The sequence below is a fragment of the Nanorana parkeri genome, unplaced genomic scaffold (genome assembly GCF_000935625.1).
Source record: "Nanorana parkeri isolate BGI_ZX_2015 unplaced genomic scaffold, ASM93562v1 scaffold1468, whole genome shotgun sequence".
Lineage (NCBI taxonomy): Eukaryota > Metazoa > Chordata > Amphibia > Anura > Dicroglossidae > Nanorana > Nanorana parkeri.
The window spans coordinates 279,023-297,983 of NW_017307736.1; positions in this window are offsets into that span (position 1 = coordinate 279,023).

The window sequence follows — 18,961 nt, forward strand, 5'->3', positions numbered from 1 at the left end:
AATGCTTTCAACTGAGTGCTGTTGAACTTCGTCTTTTAATATATTTATAAACCACATTTTTAACTTTCAGGGCACAGTGTGCTGTAGCTAACATTCCATAAAGAAACACATTACCTTATATTATGTAAGTTTGCTGGTTCCTATTAGGCTTGTACAACACTGCAATGCAGGGGACATTAACTCTTCATTAGGCTGAATATAACCAGTGGATGCATATGGAGAAATGAACAGCTCAACTATATTACATATGTGCACAATTTTCTGCTATTTGGCTCCTCTCTTGGGATAATCACCAGTTTTGTGATTTATCCGATTGAGTGGATGTACTCCTGCTCCTTCCCTGGAGGCATTGCTGGAGATGGCATGGTTGGTCCTCTGGGCATTATCTATACTCTACTCTGCTGACCTCTCCTGTGTCTTATCTCTCTCTCCCTTTCCTTTACCTTTTCTCCTTCTCTAACTATCTCTATTCTCTTATCCTTCCTATCATTTAGCCTTCCATGATCACTCTCTAGTATTTAGTGTGGCCCAGTGGTGGATATTTTCTACCTTTGGCTCTGTGGGGATGCTGGGGCAGCTGTAGAGCAGGCCATGTTACAGGATCTGTGGCTCTGGGACTTCTCATTGGGGTCCTAATTTTACTGATGGAAAAAAATAAATATGTCTACCCTCTTGTGCCACACTTTAAGTTGCCTTCGTGCTTGGTGGTGATACGCCTAATTTTCTACAATATTTTTTCACCATCACTGCTTTTTATACCAAACTTCTAATCCTTCCACCTGTACCCTGTATTCTGATTTGGCTACACTGGAAAGTGTTCCTTGTTTATTGTTGAACTTTGTGTATTGTTTCCAATCTTTCTTAATACAATTTCTAATATTTAAACTATTCAATGGGAAGCAGATTTTGTTTATCTTTCACAATTTAGAAGCCCTAAAACTAAGTTTTAAGCAAACAAAAAAAATGATTTTTTTAAATATGTTATTAAATATGGAAACTGAAAAGACTGTGTTAAAAAAAACAGACCTGTGTAAAATGATAACTGAAATGTCCTAAACTTTGTTTTAATTTTAGTTAGGTATTTATTTAAACATTCTAGTTTAAATATTTTTTCTTTTCATTTTTCTGTTACTGTATCCAAAAAAATCAAATACATGTAACCTGTTTTATTTCAGAAATGTACAATATTTTCTGTTGACGGAACTCACTGTGACATGCCCGCTCTGATAAGGTGATTCGTGTCTGAAAAATAAAGCAGAATTTAGGAAAACTGTGTGAGGTTGGGCTCTTGCCACAATGTACACAAATTCAATTTGTTTTATTACATTTGTGACCCGATGCACATTTTTAGGTAGATGATGTGTATGAAAATTGTGAAGATCTCCTAGATATTCACTAGATCTATGGAAGGTCTACTACGCAGATCTACTGCTGAATCTCCCAGATGACCTGACAGGTCTGGGTTTAACCCCTTCCCTTCTCTTTTTAAAATAAAAAAAAGTTTTGGACGGGCCTACATTTTAAATTCACTGTTGATTGACTTGCTACCTCCAAATATAAGTTTGTTCTCTTCAGTAAAATAATAAATTCTGTCTTTACCTTTGATATTTCCTCCTGCTAGTTTAAGGTCATGTCCCCATGTTCTTGACCTTACAGTAACTTCATACTGTCCTCCTGAACCTCATTCACACCCTACATGCATTTAAAGATTTATATATTTTCCCCCTTTCCCTTATATTCTTAAGGATGTGCATGTTAAAGGGTTTCTAAGCTCATGGCTCACGTTTTTTGCATATATCTACTGCTAGCAAGAAGTAGATATATGCAAAACGTTTTTTTTAAAAGGCTTTAAAAGCAATTTAAATTAACCGCTGTCTTCGCCGCGTGCTCCCGTCCGACAATCCGGAAATGCTCGGGCGGCCGCAAAGCATCTTGGGGCGGGCGCATGCGCAGTTCGGATTTTCGGCCGGGAGACGAGGAGAGATGCAAGGTAAGTCTATGGACACGTGCACCCGCATGCAGACATCGTGGGACAGGAAAAGCCAGCAAGGACAGAGGAGTCAGCGCTGGATCGGAGACCACGCTGGAGAGAAGGATGAAAAGGACAGGAAAGAAAAAGAAGATTGGATTAAGAGACATTATTTAAGGTAAGTGCTTTAATTAACATTGGGGGAGGGAAAAATGTTTTTGACTTTAATGTCACTTTAACCCTGTAGCCCTTCCTGCCGTCTTTCATTTCTCAGGCCTTCCATCTTTTTTGTTGCCCAACCCTGGACTTGTTTTAACTGATCAATATATTTTTGCCCTACTTTATCCCTTGAATTATCTACCAATAACAATTCAGAAGAACTGTGAGGAAATAATACTATTATAATTGTCTACCAGATCATGTTTGGAATTTGTGATACCAGTTACCACGAAGAAAAGCAAAGGCACTCCGTAGAAGGTCTGGGACACATGTTCTGGGTGACCTTCAACTCAGAAGAGATGCTGCACTGAATTGGAGAGTGTGTGAGTCTGCGGGGGACAGTGCCAGAGTGGAGGTGACTATTGTAGCTGCATTTTTTGTATAGAGCTGTGGAGGACCATTGATTAAGTTTAACCCAACCTGGAATTGTGCTTTAGTAAAGGCCAACACACTTTCAATTTTGAATTGTCATACCCGCTGAATGTAGTTCAGCTATTCCTAGAAAAAGGAGTGAGTTTTTGGACACCTCATACCTGTTCCGGTATTGTATTTGAATTTGGTTTTGCAAAAGATAAGCCAATACATTTATCTGCTACACACATTCAGAGCACAAATACCATCTATAAGAAGAGACAGCTCAGAGACAGTGGGGTTGATTTTAGTTAAACAGTAGAGCGCACTCAGTTTGCAAGGGAATTTTCATTTAACTTAGAAGATGAGGGAAAGTTGTGCTGACTTGAATCATCCAATCATGTGCAAGCGAATCTGCTGTTTTTCTTTAATATTCCTTGCAAGTGATTGGATATTCTTTGCAAAGTGAATTTTTAACATATTCAGTATGCTATGTGAAAATTCCCTTTAAAAAAAAAAAAATATAAAGTAAAAAAAATAATAAAGAGCATCTAATTAAAAAAAGGTAAAAATTCTCATGCAAAGTTAACAGTCTTTACTAGTTTAGTAAATCAATCGAATGACACAATTATTATTGCTGAAACATGGGATTTACCATAGAGGAAACTATATATACAATATATTGCCAAAAGTATTGGAAAACCCCTCCAAATCATTGGATTCAGGTGTTCTGTGAAATTTCCCGGCTACTAAATATTCCGCGGTCACCTGTTACTGGTATTATAACAAAGTGGAAGAAACTGGGAACAACAGCAACTCAGCCGCGAAGTGGTAGGCCAATTCAAATTACATAGCGGGGTCAGCGCATGCTGAAGCGCACAGTACGCAGAAGTCGCCAACTGTCTGCAGAGTCAATAGCCACAGACCTCCAAACTTGGTGTGGCCTTCAGATTGGCACATGGGGTGAAAATGATACATATATAGAATATAACATAAAATATTGTATATATAATAATTTGTCTCTTTCATTTATTTACTGTACATCATTTACAACATCTGATTCAGTTTGCTTGTTCCATTTGAATTTAGCCATGTGATCTCTGACCCTCGGTATTCACATTTTGCATGTATTCAAACTCTGCCCACTGAACTATTTTTGAAGATGATCTATAATGGGGGATTTTACATGGCCAGGAAATAGTAGAGGAAATAGGATCCTTGTGTCTTGTGGAGGTGGCCCTTCTCCATAAAAGAGACGTTATCAAAAGGAATGCTCCCTTCTGTCAGTCTTGCAGAGAACATCCTCAAGATGATTAGCTCTACCACATGGATCTTTCTCAGCATTCTAGCACTGGAAGTCATTGCATGCTTGTGTTCTAACATCTTTATAATATTTTATCTTACCATTTCTGAATACAAAGAAAAATATTTTGCACCCTACACCAGCATTCTGATTGCTCTTTGCATTTCCAGTGTTGGGTACAGCATAGTGATGTTTGCAAACATTCTAATGAGCTTTTTTTGCCCTTTATTATTTAATATAGCTTATGTCATGTACATTGTCAATTATATGACCTTATACAGCATTACCTCCAGCTCATGGCTTACTTGCAGTCTGTGCTTCTTCTATTTTATCAAAATCGTACAGTTTCAGCCTGGATTCCTTGCTCGGGTGAAGATGAAAATAGAAGCAATAGTACCTTGGATGATACTGACCATGGAATGCATCTCTCTGTCTGAGAGTTTCCTAGCTTTCCTTGTCTACGATCAAGAAACAACTAACAACTCAACTATGAGTATGGCTGAGATGACCTCAATGCAGCCCAAACTGAGTTTTACAACACTTGCCCTGTTGATATGTTCTTTGCCTTTCTCCATTTCAATATTGACTTTGGCTGTCAGTGCTTGGTTTCTGAAGCAGCAGAGCCATCATATTAAGAGGAATGTGAGAGCATCCCAAGCTGGGGTGAATGATGATCAAAATGCTGTTCATACCATGTCCTATCTCCTGCTTTTCTATGCATTGCTATACCTTGTTATACTTATATTTGGACTGCAAGTAATTGACAGTAATAGTTGGGTGTACTGGATGTGTGTGATGGGGCTCTTTTCTTTTGCTTTGGTTCCATCCAGTCTCCTGATCACCGGTAATCCCAAACTCAAAGAAGCAATGAAACAAATATTTACCTGTAAATGAACTCTTGAAGGAATCATATCCTTCCATTGAATGATTAGTTAAATGTATAAGGGGAACTATTTTATAATTAAATACGCAGTGTATTTTTGCAATTGCTGCAATTAGGGATCCTGGATTCAATTTGTCTTGGTGCTCTTGAACTACAATTATAATTGCATGAATCCCAATGAAACACATACAATCATCCTCGTTCCAATGACTAATCTCTATTGACTATGGGAAAAAGTTGTATTCATATTTTGTGTGAGAATATATCAATATGGGATCAGTAAAGACAAGTTAGATCTTGATTGGTGAGTAGTAGCTAGGGGTTACACATCCTCACTGGCCTTTTTTATGGTGTACAACTTAATATAAGATAATAATTGTCATTAGGGATGTTCAGATACCAAGTACCGTACTCAGTACAAGTACAGATACTTTTTCAGCTCAAAGACTTGACTAGAGAAAAACTCAAAAGTTACATAATAGGATGCAAAAGTTAGGATGCAGCTGTCATAACCCTAAGATTGTGCATCCCTGTTTTAATGTATGATTTGTTTTTTATAAATATATATTAGGGATGTACCGATACAATTTTACAAGTACAGGTACTGATACATTTTTGCTTAGTGTCATGTGACAGTTTTTCTAAAACAATACAGACTAATGATTTCAGGACAGTGGTGGAGCGCCTGAGCTCGGTCCCAGCTGCAACCGCTGCAACCCTGGTAGTTCTCATGAAAATGTCAAGTATCGGCACTGGTATCTGAACATCCCTAATTGTCATGTTATTTTTTGTAATCATATCTAGTAAATACAATGTTTAAATAAACATATGTACTGTGGTACCATAAAAGTCCAACATTTTGGTTCTGACAGAATGTTGGAATTTGATTACAGATGTGGTATCTTTACCCAATATAATTGTACCTTTTATATGCTAATTGAGTTATAAATAAAGTTATTCCATAGGTTCATAACTTAGATGAAAACTAGGGATGCACAGATACTTTTTGAGTACCAATGCCGATACTTGGCATTTTCATGAGAACTACCAGGGTTGCAGCGGTTGCAGCTGGGACCGGACTCTGGCGCTCCACCACTGACCTGAAATCATTAGTCTGTATTGTTGTAGAAAAACTGTCACATGACAATAAACAAAAATGTATCAGTACTCGTACTTGTAAGTACTCAGCAAGTACCAGTACTCGTACTCGCAAAACTGGTATCTGTGCATCCCTTTATTTATATTTGTAAAAACAAAATCGTACATTAAAACAGAGATGTACAAATCCCGGGAGCTCCGTGTGCTCCTTACACATGACAGCGGCCTCCTAATTTCTGAATTTTTCTCTAGTCTAGTCTTAGAGCTGGAAAAGTATCGGTACATATACTCGTACTTGTACCGAGTACTGTACTTGGTATCTGTGCAACCCTAATGAAAACAATTGCAGAAATCATTGTATATGTAACGCTTCTCTGTCTCGTAACTTTGTCTATGTCACACAAAACATTTCATTCAGTTTGCATGTTTTGAATTTATCCATTTGGCCTCTGATCCTCGGTATTTGCATTTTGCATGTATTCAAACTCAGCCCACTGAAATCATTTGAGAAGAGGAATTCTACAGGTGCATTTTGTATGGCCATTAAGGGGGGGATAAATGGGCATCCCTGTGTCTTATAGAGGTGGATCTTCTCCATGGAAGAGACACTATCAGAAAGCATTGCATTCTCCTTTTTCTTTCAGTCTTGCAGAGAACATCCTGAGCCAGCCCTTTCTGAGAACAAAGTTTGTATTACTTTTCAAGATGTTTACCCTTACCACAGTGATCTGTCTTGGTGTCTTGGCCCTTGAGGCCATTACTGGTTTGTGTTCTGACTTTTTTATAATAATTTCACTCATTATCTCTGCTTACAAAGAGAAATATTTTGCACCCTACTCCAGGATTCTGATTGCTCTCTGCGTTTCCAACGTTGGGTACACACTTTTGATGTTTGCAAACACTGTAATAGATTTTTTGTGGCCGTCATTATTAAGCTTACTTTATGTCAGATATATTATCTATTATATGACCGTATTCATCATCACCTCCAGTGCATGGCTTACGTGCTGCCTGTGCTTCTTCTATTTTATCAAAATCGTGCAGTTTCAGCCCGGATTCCTTGCTTGGGTGAAGATGAAAATAGAAACAATACTACCTTGGATGATACTGACTGTGGAACTCATCTCTCTGTCTGGGAGTTTCCTAGTTTTGCTTGTCTACAATCAAGAATCAGCTAAAAACACAACTATGAGTATGGATGAGATAACCTCAGAGCCGCACAAACTAATCCTGAATTTGGCAGTTGTTATCGTAATACTAATTTTTTTGCCTTTCACAATTTCAGTTTTATCTATAGGTGTCAGTGCTTGGTTTTTGAAGCAGCACAGCAGTCATATCAAGAGGAATGTGGAAGCATCTCAAGCCGGGGTTAAAAATTATCAAAATGCAGTTCAGACAATGTCTTGTCTTATATTTTTCTATTCATTAATTTACCTTGCTACACTTCTTTTGGGATTTGTAATATCTGACAGGCAGAGTTGGGGCTACTGGGTGTGTGTGATAGTGCTCCTTTCTTTTGCTCTGGTTCAGTCCAGTCTCCTGATCTCCGGTAATCCCAAACTCAAAGCAGCTTGGAGACAAATGTTTACCTGTAAATAAACTATTGAAACAATCACATAATTCTATTTATTATGTTGTAAAATGTTGTAAATACATTTTTTTTTAAATTATGTACACAATGCAATTTAATCTAGTCAATGTACCTTCCCTGATCTACATAATGCTTTAGTCATAGCCTGATTTTGAACTTTTGATGCATTGAATGCTGTAGTTTATAAGCAGTAAGGAAATACAAAGTGTACTTAGCTGTGACGGTCGTTCCGGGTTGCACTCGGCCCCGAGTAGAGGGATTTCCTCTTTGCGTCACAGCTTAGTTTTATAGGCTTATTTTCCAAAAAGTTTTAACTGTTTCTAATGATATTTAAATATTACAGTCACATGGCTGAAAACAAAGACCCTTCTGCTTGTGTAAAGCTTCCTGCATTAGTCTATCACCCAATATCACCCAAACCATCCTCTCCGCTCCTCTCAAGACCCCCTGCTCTCTAGCTCTCTAATTACCTCCTCCCATACTCACCTCCAGGACTTCTCCAGAGTGTCCCCTATCCTCTGGAACTCCTTACCCCAATTGGTCCGCTTATCTCCTACTCTGTCCATGCGATCCCTAAAAACCCATCTCTTCAGGAAATCCTATCTTATCTCAACATAACTGCCCTTTTACTTCTTCCAATAACTCAATCTAAAAAATGATTACCTTTTGTATCACTTGCCCCTCCTACTAGATTGTAAGCTCTCATGAGTAGAGCCCCCCTAACCCTATTGTTCTGAAATTGTATTGTATTGTAACTGTGCTGTGCAAATTGTTGATGCTATATATATCCTGTATAATAAATGGAAAAAAAAATGTCTATATGTAGTTTCTATGTATGTGGTCACAAATGAGGTTTTGTATTAGGCTCCTGACACACCGCAATACATATGAAATTTGTGATTCATTGGGGTGCTGATCATTTTATTTGACACAATTTCCAAAAGTTTAAAATTGGCAAAAAGAATTTGGACTTTGCAAAATGGTGATTTGGGTTGTTAACAATTAACTGGTGTACCATACGGTCCAGAGCATAACATGTACCTTGAGAAGGCTGTGTATGTTATAAAAGGAAAAACAAAAATGATATCTAACATTTAAAAAAAAGATCTAATGTTTCTTACTTTTTTTTTTGTAATGTATGTTATAATGTTTTTCATTGTTGGAGTTTCTTTTTATTTTCTTCTTCATTATTTTGTTGCCTTTAATTGTTTCCTGTAGCCCAAAAACTATTCAAATAAACATAACGTGTTTTATTTCAGAAATGTGTAACTCTTTCTATGAAACAAATTTACTTTGCCATGTTTGACATGTAAAGGCTGATAAAGTAGAAAGTGGTGCTGCAAATAACTGAATGTGAGCTGTGCAGTAAAGTGAAGGTAAGTATACCCTGCACAAGTTGGACTTCTGCATGGGACAGACTTCTACAAAGGCCCTGAGACCTCCTGTCTTCTGCAAAGGGCATTCAGCTTTTTCAAATACAGTTCTAATATCTAAGCTCTCAGAATGACTAGAAGCCTGACATGCTGTAATAGGACTCAAGTCCATTATTGGATTCTGCTCTAGTGCCTTCATAATATTATCTCTTATTCTTACCAGTTTTAAGAAAAGAAAAGTCACATCATGCAAATGAATCCTGAAATGGCTAAGAGTATCCAATCTGTGCATCACTGTTCTGTCATCTGCATACTTTCTAATTGGCTTTGTTTGGCGGTGGTTGTTCAGTGTACCAAATAACTTATATTATGCATTGTAGGGATGCACAACTACCGATTTTTCAGTATCAGGTATGAGTACCAATATTTATATTTTGGTACTTGCTGATACCGAGTACCGATACCGGCATTTCCGCTGGCATGGAGCTGGCTTCCTGGGCAATCAAGATTGCACAGGAAGCCAGCTCCATGCTGTTTAGCTGGCTCCATGCTGATCCAATCAGTATCTAGTCAATCAGTATCTAGCCAGCTGATCCAATCAGTATCTAGTCAGCTTCACCGGTCATTACACAGAGCCTGAGAGCTTACACAAAACTGTACTGAGACAGGGAGGCATGCAAAAGAAGTTTCAACTTTGAAACTTACCTCCACATACAGCAGTCTTGTACCATGGACGTTCCCCACTCCTTTGTTCCACGCATGTCCCCTCTGCCTGTCCCTTGCATCGTCCTCCTGTCTCCTGCTGCCTCTCCCCCCCCCACCCCCCACCCATCCAGCGGCGTACACCGCTGCACCATCAGTATAGTGCTGCCTCCTCCTCTTCTCCACACCAGCAGTAGACACACTCACTGGGCTCGGATCCCATACAATTGGCATCGAGCCGGCTTCCCAGCCAAGGCGTGCCATTACCCCCCACCCGGCTTCCTGATTGGTCAGTAAGACGACTTCATACTATTTGGCTGGATCGATGATGACTGGCCAGGAAGCTGGCTCTCCAGGCAATCAGCATCAAGCCGGCATCCTGGCCAATCATTAAACCAGGAGGCAGGTAATTACCGTCCGCCTGGCTTCTTGATTGGCCAGGAAGCTGGCTCCATGCTGTTTGGCCAGCTCAATGCTTATTGGCCGGGAAGCTGATGGAGGTGGGGTTTGTGCTTCAGATGTAAATGTCAACGTGAATATAATACAAAATTAAGAGGTATTCTCTTCAGCAGCTGGTTTTGATAGCAAGCTAATGGTGTGTTTTCTGGCAGAATTTGTTTTGTCATGATGGCAACCACTGAGCCATATACACTTTCACAACTGAACACTGGAATAATATATCAGGCACACAATAGTCCGCACAATGGTATCAGGCAACTCTTACTAAGATAACTTGAAAGAATTAAAAGTTGAAGAGTGTACAAAGTATTGTGTATCAGCTCATTAAAAGTTACATAGTTAGTCAGGTTGAAAAAAGACACAAGTCCATCGAGTTCAACCTATAGAGATACGGAGAAAAAAGAAAAGCCTAAACAGAACACTATGCCCACAATTACCCAATGGTGATCCAGAGGAAGGCAAAAAAAAACCCTGTAAAGCATGGTTCAATTTGCTCCAACAGGGGAAAAGTTGTTCAGGGTATACATTTTTTGATACAAAATAAAAAAAGCCGCACTGCAGCCATAATGCTTTTTGTATTTGGATACAATTGACAAGTGTTAGACATCCTTTCACATGGGATTTTTGTTGCCCGATATAAGTCTATGGGCAGACGTATGTAAATGGATCTGCATCTATTTACGTCCAGTTCCCACCGGCTCTGGCCAGGTCCGGAAAAACAAATGGATCCCAAAAATTTTTTTACCGGACCTAATCATGATGGATTGCGGGTAACCAGATTTAAATAGATGCCCATAGGCTGACAAGGGTGAGGTAATGTCAGTTGCATGGACACGGATGTCACAGGGGTGACATCCATTCCAATCAGGAGGGGATCCATGCATAGAACAGTGCAAAAGGGGCCTTAGAACCCTGTAAGCTCCTTATTGTTGTTAGAAGAAGAAATAGGTGGAAATATCTTGTTTTTTTTTAAATAGATGCCTATGTGAGATTTTCCCTTTTTACCTGCCCAGGTGACTTGTGCCAGATACTTGTGTCAGATGCCTTGGCGAGGCAGTGTGGCATCCAGATAACTTGCAACAATTGTGCAACCAAAACCTCTGTTTTTTACCTTAGTAGTTACACAGTGTATTTTTGCAGGCTGGCGGGTGAGTGTGCTGGGAATTTTTTGTTTTTGTATCAGATAGGAAGCCATCTGAGGGGAAAGCTTCTTAGCAGCAAAAACAGAGAGCAATAAAATGCCAATACCCTGCCAGACCTAATATAATAGCCTGCACATACAGTACATCATAAGTTCAAAACTAATGACAAACGAGTCCAAAATGCTTTATTTGGTCATAAAATTATCATATAGAACAGTTAGTGCATTTCAGTGGTCAAATACATTTCCTCTTCATCAGGACTCAAAAAAATTGAATGCACTTGGATCAACTAAGCAGATGTCCTATAGATTTGCAGTTTTCTCTTTATAAAGCTTTTAAAGGGGCAGGTTATTCCAGTGTTAGCAGTTGCAGAGCCTTGTTCCAATTCAAGCCCAATTCTCCAATTCTTCCCTTTTCCAGTTCATGTCAACTTTAGGGTTGTAAATCAAAAGTCCTTCTTGAGCAATTAAATTATTTCCTCTGAATTATATGGTGGAGTCCATCCGTGCATTAAGTTAAAAAGAAATAGTATAAACTGAACTCCCTGTGTCAGAGAGTGTCTGCCCCCTTCCCTCTCACCCTAACCCTAAAGTATATATATATATATATATATATGTGTGTGTGTATATTGTGTCTGTGTTGTGCCTTGCCCAGTTACAGGTCACCTAGGGTTCTCACCCATACAGGGGCTCCAGGGAGAATATTTCATTTGGAGAAAACTAGCTTTTCCGTTTTCTCCAAGATTTATAAACCCTGGTCCAGGAACCTGGAGGCTTTGTGGAGACTTAGGTGTGATGAAGCCATGTTTTGGTGTTCACCATCACCCATTGATTGTCCATTCATTGTCATTATGATATGGGACCCTGGCTAGTTCAGGGTTCCACTTAAGAGACATAGGAGGTCTCAACCCAAGGGGCCCAGTAGTTTGAGTGAAAGCCAGTGCAGCTGAGAGCACCAAGAGATGGTGCATGTGTGCAGCAAGTTGTGTTTGAGTATGGTCTGAAGGAGAAACAGACAGTGTGTGGCCATATCAACGATGCTGTAAGTGAAAGCCAGGAGAATGGCCTATTGGGTTTTCGTGGCATAGAGATGCTGACCAACCCCTGTGAGGGTAACCTTTTGAGTGGCTAGACCTTCACTTTAATAAAAGTGGGCAAGAAAAGCCTAAAAAGAATACTTGTGATGGATGAATTGTTAAAGTTTTGACAATGTGAAGCTAGTTCACTCAACTACAGATCCTCAAATCACCTCTGAATTGGTGCTGACACTGTCCTTCCTTCTAGAAGGGGGGCTGCTTGTGTTCCCCATGGTCCCTGTGTGTTGTAAAGTAGTCACCGCTCCAAGCTCACTCTTGTGATGGACTACAATCTCCAGTAAAATTAGTAAACTAAGCATGAGATTGTAGTTCATCGCGGGAGCGAGCATGGAGCGGTGACTTCTTTACAACACACACAGGGACCATGGGGAACACAAGTAGCCCCCCTCCAGAAGGAAGGACAGTGTCAGCACCAATTCAGAGATGATTGGAGGATCTACAGCCGAGTGATACACAAAATAAGATACATTGTTGCTCAGAGTTAAGGTACGTGAGTGTGTTTTTAAGATTTAACTCCGGAGTTAAGTGTCACTTTAAGGAATATGTTCCTGTTTTTTGCCATCTTTAACAGTAAAATATATGTGTCACTGACTTTGTAAAGATATTCAACAGTAGATGATTATTGTGCATATGTCCTGAAGGTTAATGTCAGAAAAATACAAAGGCGTTTTCCAATACAATATAACATAAACTTGGATTTTCCTATGTTTACACACGCAGTCTCAGTTCCCATTTTGCATACAGATGAAATATCCTAAACCGCCAATGTAATATGTAAAGATCTGAAGCCCTCATTTTGTTTAGAAGATGAATATTAAATGAGGTGTTTTTCTTTTAGCGTGATGATAACTATCCTAGGTGGGACTTCTGTACGAGACAGACTTCTAGAGGGCCTGACACTTCCTGTGTTCTACAAAGCACACCCGGCTTTTTCATACACAACACTGATATCTAAGCTGTCAGAATGGTCACCCCAACTACAGAAGCCTGTCTTGTTGTCATGGGACTTGTGTCCATTGCTGGATTTTGCTCTAGTTCCTTCATAACATTTTATCTTATTTTTACCAGTTTCAAGGAGAGAAAAGTCACATCCCGTAACTATATCCTAATATCACTGAGCATTTCCAATGCATGCTTCACTGCTATATCATCTACAAACTTTGTAGTTGGCTATGTTTGGCCATGGTTTTTTAGTTTATCAAATGTTTTTGATGTTATGTACTATATTGACTTATGCAGCCTTGTCTCCTTGTCATGGCTTACATCCATTCTATGCTTCTTCTATTTTATAAAGATCCAACAGTTTCAGCGCAGATTCCTTGCTTGGGTAAAGGTGAAAATTGATACAATGGTCCCTTGGATGATACTCACTGTGGTCTTCGTGTCTTTGATTGCCAGTTATTTTTCAATACTAATTTTTGATTTAGGCTTACCTAAAAATTCAACGGATGCCACAGAGGATCTAAGCTCAGAACACCAAAAACGAAGGATGAATTTGATGAAACCCTCTCTAATGATATGCTTCTTCCCATTCATAGTTTCACTGGTGTCATTATCTGGCAGTGCATGGTTCTTAAGGCAGCAGAGGAGTGCAGGGAAACTTGGTAGCGCTAAAGTTAAAGATTATCAGAGTGCAGTTAACATTATGATCTGCTTCGTCTCTTTTTATGCCTTCATTTACCTATTTTTTGTTTTGTATGGGCTGCAAATATTCGCTATTACTAGCTGGGGGTATTGGATATGTGCATCGATAAGTTACTCTTTTGCTCCGATTCAGTCAGGACTCATAATCAGAGGAAACCCCAAACTCAGAGACGCTTGGAGACAATTATTCAGTTTTAAATACATTCTGAATCATTAAGATGTCCGAACTGCCCTTTTTTATCTGTTGAATGCAAGTGTTGTATATCTTGTTGTGCTCTGCAAATAATATATTTTCAAGATGCTGTATGTGTTGTTTGCTTTTGGACATTTTTGCTTTTAATTATTTATTACATTTTCATCATGAAGAAAAAAAGGGAAACAACTAGAAAAATTACAATTACTGGTAAAAGCTGACATTACCTATTTTCCACCTATTTTTTTTTTACTATGGTAATTTCTGTGGTATAATTTCCGCACCTATAATTATGTTTTTTAAACTATCCATCCATTCAGAATTGGATGGTTCATCCAGACCTTTGCCAAGTGTGAACATTTTCAATTGATATAAATATTATTGGTTTATCTTTTTATACTGATTATTTGAATCATGTATCACTTGACCCTCCCTTTTAGATTGTAAGCCCCCAGGGGCAGGGCCCTCCTTACCATCTTGTCTTGAATTGTATTGTGATTGTAATGTCTTCCTGTGCTATATAAATCCATAATAATAATAATAATAATCTGTACATTTCGAGGATTTAAGTCTTTTTTAAGGCAAAGAGGATCTGAATGCTGCAATACTTTTGCAATAAATAAAACATTTGTACATTCAAATCTAATACATAGTTGTGTATGATTATCTGCTCGGCACAATATTGTTGTTCACTTTTTCTAGATATTTAGTTATATCCTTAGTGCTTGGTAGCTCTTATTTTCATATTCCACTTACTGGCGCTGATCACCTTATTGTTTATTTGTACATTCAAGCTTCTGAGGGATGTAGGGTCATAGTATCACACAGGCTCAAACATTTGATCGAATTCTCGAAGGAAATTCTCTAAATTTGCCTAGGTATCTAAAGTTACATTACAATTCACACAGAAGACAAAATGGTCTTTAAAAATAAAGAAAACAAAATAAACAAACTGCACATAAGCACTGATGATAAATAGCTAGATGCGAGGACAATAAAACTGCACGTATAATATAACCAACTGGAGTATGTTTTAACAATGTATTAGGGTTGCACAGATACCAAGTACAGTACTCGGTACAAGTACAAGTACAGGTCCCGATACCTTTGAGCTCCAAGACTAGACTAGAGAAAAATTAAAAAATTAGGAGGCCACTGTCATTTGTAAGGAGCACACGGAGCTCCCGGGATTTGTACATCTCCGTTTTAATGTACGATTTTGTTTTTATAAATATAAATAAAGGGATGCACAGATACCAGTTTTGCGAGTACGAGTACTGGTACTTGCCGAGTACTTACAAGTACAAGTCCTGATACATTTGTGTTTAGTGTCATGTGACAGTTTTTCTAAAACAATACAGACTAATGATTTCAGGACAGCGGTGGGGTGCCAGAGCCCGGTCCCAGCTGCAACCGCTGCAACCCTGGTAGTTCTCATGAAAATGCAGAGTATCTGCACTGGTACTCGAAAAGTATCTGTGCATCCCTACAATGTATACATTAGAATAAGTAGTAGTGACATCACATGGTGGGATTTTACTGTGCTGTTTCACAGTTTTGGACTTTTGGAAGTTTTAACTTTGAACATTTAATACACCCAATTTGTTGCATCTGGAGTTTGTGTCAACTTCCCCCCAAAATCAGTTATTTGTCTGTAGACATGTACATTTTTTTCATTCTGAATTTGGATATTTGTAGGAATAAAAAAATAAAAAATGTGGATGCATCCCAATTTCCAAATTCAAACATGTTCAATTGATAAAAATTAGGATCCGTCCAAATTTTATTCAAAACAAAACTAAATCAGACATGTGACTGTTCTCTGGCCAGAAATCTGAAAAACAAAAAATATAAAAATCTGAATTGATGTGAAATGAAACAAAATATTTTTTTTGCGAGATGACATGTCTATTTGGTTTTTATATGATAAACATGGGTATATATTTTACACATCACAGACATTAACTAACAGGGTTATTCATATAACGGTGAAGAGTTTGGAGAAGGCAGGAGAAGTGAACAATCTAGGACAAGGTAGGTGAGTTGGAAAAACTCACTTTCCAGCTCAGCGATGTTGTCCTAGATTGTTCACTGCTCCGGCGTTCTCCAAACCCCTCCCCCTTCTGTGAATAACCCCGTAAATGTTTTTCTATTTTGCTCAGACAATTCTGTTGGTCCCAAACTTACTTCTCCTGCATCATCTTTCTATTCTTTTTTTTCACTTCAAATTACTTCCTTTTCATGGCTGGTAGATTTTCTATGTTTCCTTTAATTTATGAAAATTAAAAAATTTAGATTCACAGATGAAACGGCTCATTGGTATCATTGTTACATGACCTGGAAATGCTGGAAATAATTGTACTGATTTACTAAAAGAGTTGACAATGTTCACACAATAAATGATCCAATCATATAAAAAAACAAATCCCCCATTTGCCAATCATGTGCAGGTGAATTACAAATAGAGAAGCCGGACTCAAGTCAACCACTGGATTGTGCTTTAGTGCTTTCATAATATCACATTCTGCACCTGTATCCTAATATCTTTAAGTATATCCAATTGTCTGAGCGCCAGCTGATGGTACGGAAACATTTTGGCATCTTTTTTTTCCCGCAAGTACCATCTCTGTGAAAATTAAAGGGTACAGGATTGGAGTGTTCAGTGATTTGGGAATGGTCCTCATGAATTAGAAGCCTCCTAGTAAATATTAGACATGTGCAGCGGCTACAAATTTGTTTCGTTTATTGTGTTTTTGGGAATTCGGATCCTATACTGTATGTGTTTTGTTTCGGGAATCGGATTCGTATTCGGAATTCGTGTCGGATTCGGAAATTCCCGAAAATTCGAGATTCTGCACGAATGTACGTACGTGCGTAGCAGAATTGGTACATTTGTCATTTCTGGTTGCTGTGTGCCAGTCTTTACTATTAAAGGGACATTAAAATCCTTTTCTTAATTTGTTTTCATCCGTTTAAATGTTAACAGTGCAAGCACAGGATTTGGACGAAATTCGTTCCAAATCTGAAATTTCGGATCCCAAATTAAGTATTCGAAATCTTTCAATTCGGATGATTTCGGGCGATTTCAGATATGTTATATTTCGGAAATTTAGATGCTCCGAATCTACGAATTTCCGAAATTTCGTCCGAATTTCAATTCGATAGCTTTATTGGTTAAAAATATGGACATACATATAAAACAGCACCTTCCACAATGCCTAAGCATGTCCACTATACCTGTACAATGGTGGCACATCCCCGCTCCATATTTGGCTGCCATTGAAATAAAAAAAAATAACAACACACATGTACATTGGATTTTTTTTTACTTTTAAGGTAATTGTTTTTTTATCCAGATACTTCACCACTATTTATCTCTTCCCACCTAACATATTTGATCTACTACAGTCTATTATTTTGAACACGTGATATCTATTTTAGGCTGGAACTCCATTAGAGTGTAGGCACAGCCTACACTTTTATGTGGGCTGTGCCTACTTGCGCTACATTGGGAAAAGGCATTGCAGGGGGCATGGCTATTAGGCATGTGCACTGCCAAAAAAATTTGTTTAGTTTCGTTTCGTTTTAAATTCGGATTTGTGTTATTTCATTTTTCAGGATTCGGGTGTGAAAGTCAATTCGGATTCGGAATTCGGATTCGGACGAAATTCGGTAGCGTTAGTACGAACGTTAGTTTCGTTTTCTGTTCTTATTCGTTTCTTATTCGTTTCGTTCGTTCGTTTGCAGCAAAAGTGACATTTGAGGGGGAACAAATATTTTTTCTCCTTCTCTAATGTCACTTTGCTCCAACGAACGAAACGAATAAGAAACGAATAAGAAACGAAACGAACGTTCTTACTAACGCTACCGAATTTCGGAAATGGAAATTCGGATTCGTTTGCATTCGTTATGTCTGTAATTCGGAATTCGGATACATCCAAATTTCCGAAAATTTGTCCGAATTTCGATTCGGAACGAAACGAATCGCACATGTCTAATGGCTATCAACATTGCTGAATCACAAGTCTGTAGCTTGTCAATGTGAAACCTGGCCATACCTAGTCCTGCCCACTGCTCTCTAGATTGGCAGCATTGCCTCTGTTGCTGAATTCCTTTCACTGCGAACTGCACTGTCTTGGAAGGGGATTGTGTAAGACATAAGCGAAGGAGGATTTGGCACAGTCAGGGAAAGTGAAGGAAGTTGTTTGTTTACTTTATAATTCCTAGAACAATGTAACAAAATGCATTGATGATGACATTATGGGGTTGATTTACTAACCTTATAAACACGCCACGAACAAGTATACACCTCTGTAGTGTGTTCCCTCCCAGCATGATCTATGGGTGGAATCTAGACACCTTTGTAGTGTGTACACACCCAGCAGGTGTGTTGTGCAAAGCCCTGCAGAGCCCTGCATGAATTGCAAGGTGATGTTGTGTAAATTAGCTCTATGTTGTGTTGCTTGCGTTGATGAATGCAGGAATGTAAATGTATGAGCTAACCATTTTTGTCTAAACTGTGAAGCAGCATTATATATGCACCATGTGCATGATTTTTCCATGTATGGCATTAGTGGAAATATGCTTTTAGAGACTTGAATGCCGCGATTAGAGCGGCGTGTAGCCTATGGCGCATGCAACATGACACGCACATACGTAAATACATAAAAACGCGCCATAACGGCGTGAAAATGTGACACGTTGCTCGTGTTTGGTTGATAAATATGTTTTGCTGTGTAAAAATGCACACGCACCTGGTGCGTGTGTGTGTTTAGGTTAGGAAGTCACCCCCTATGTATCTGCTCCCAAATATCTATCTGAGTGAATTTTTTTGGGAATGTTAAAAGGAATAAAACTGTTGAAACATAATGAAAAAGTCAGTCAATCCATATGTATGGTGTTAATTCATAGAGCAGTGCTAGAAGTTTTGAATGAATG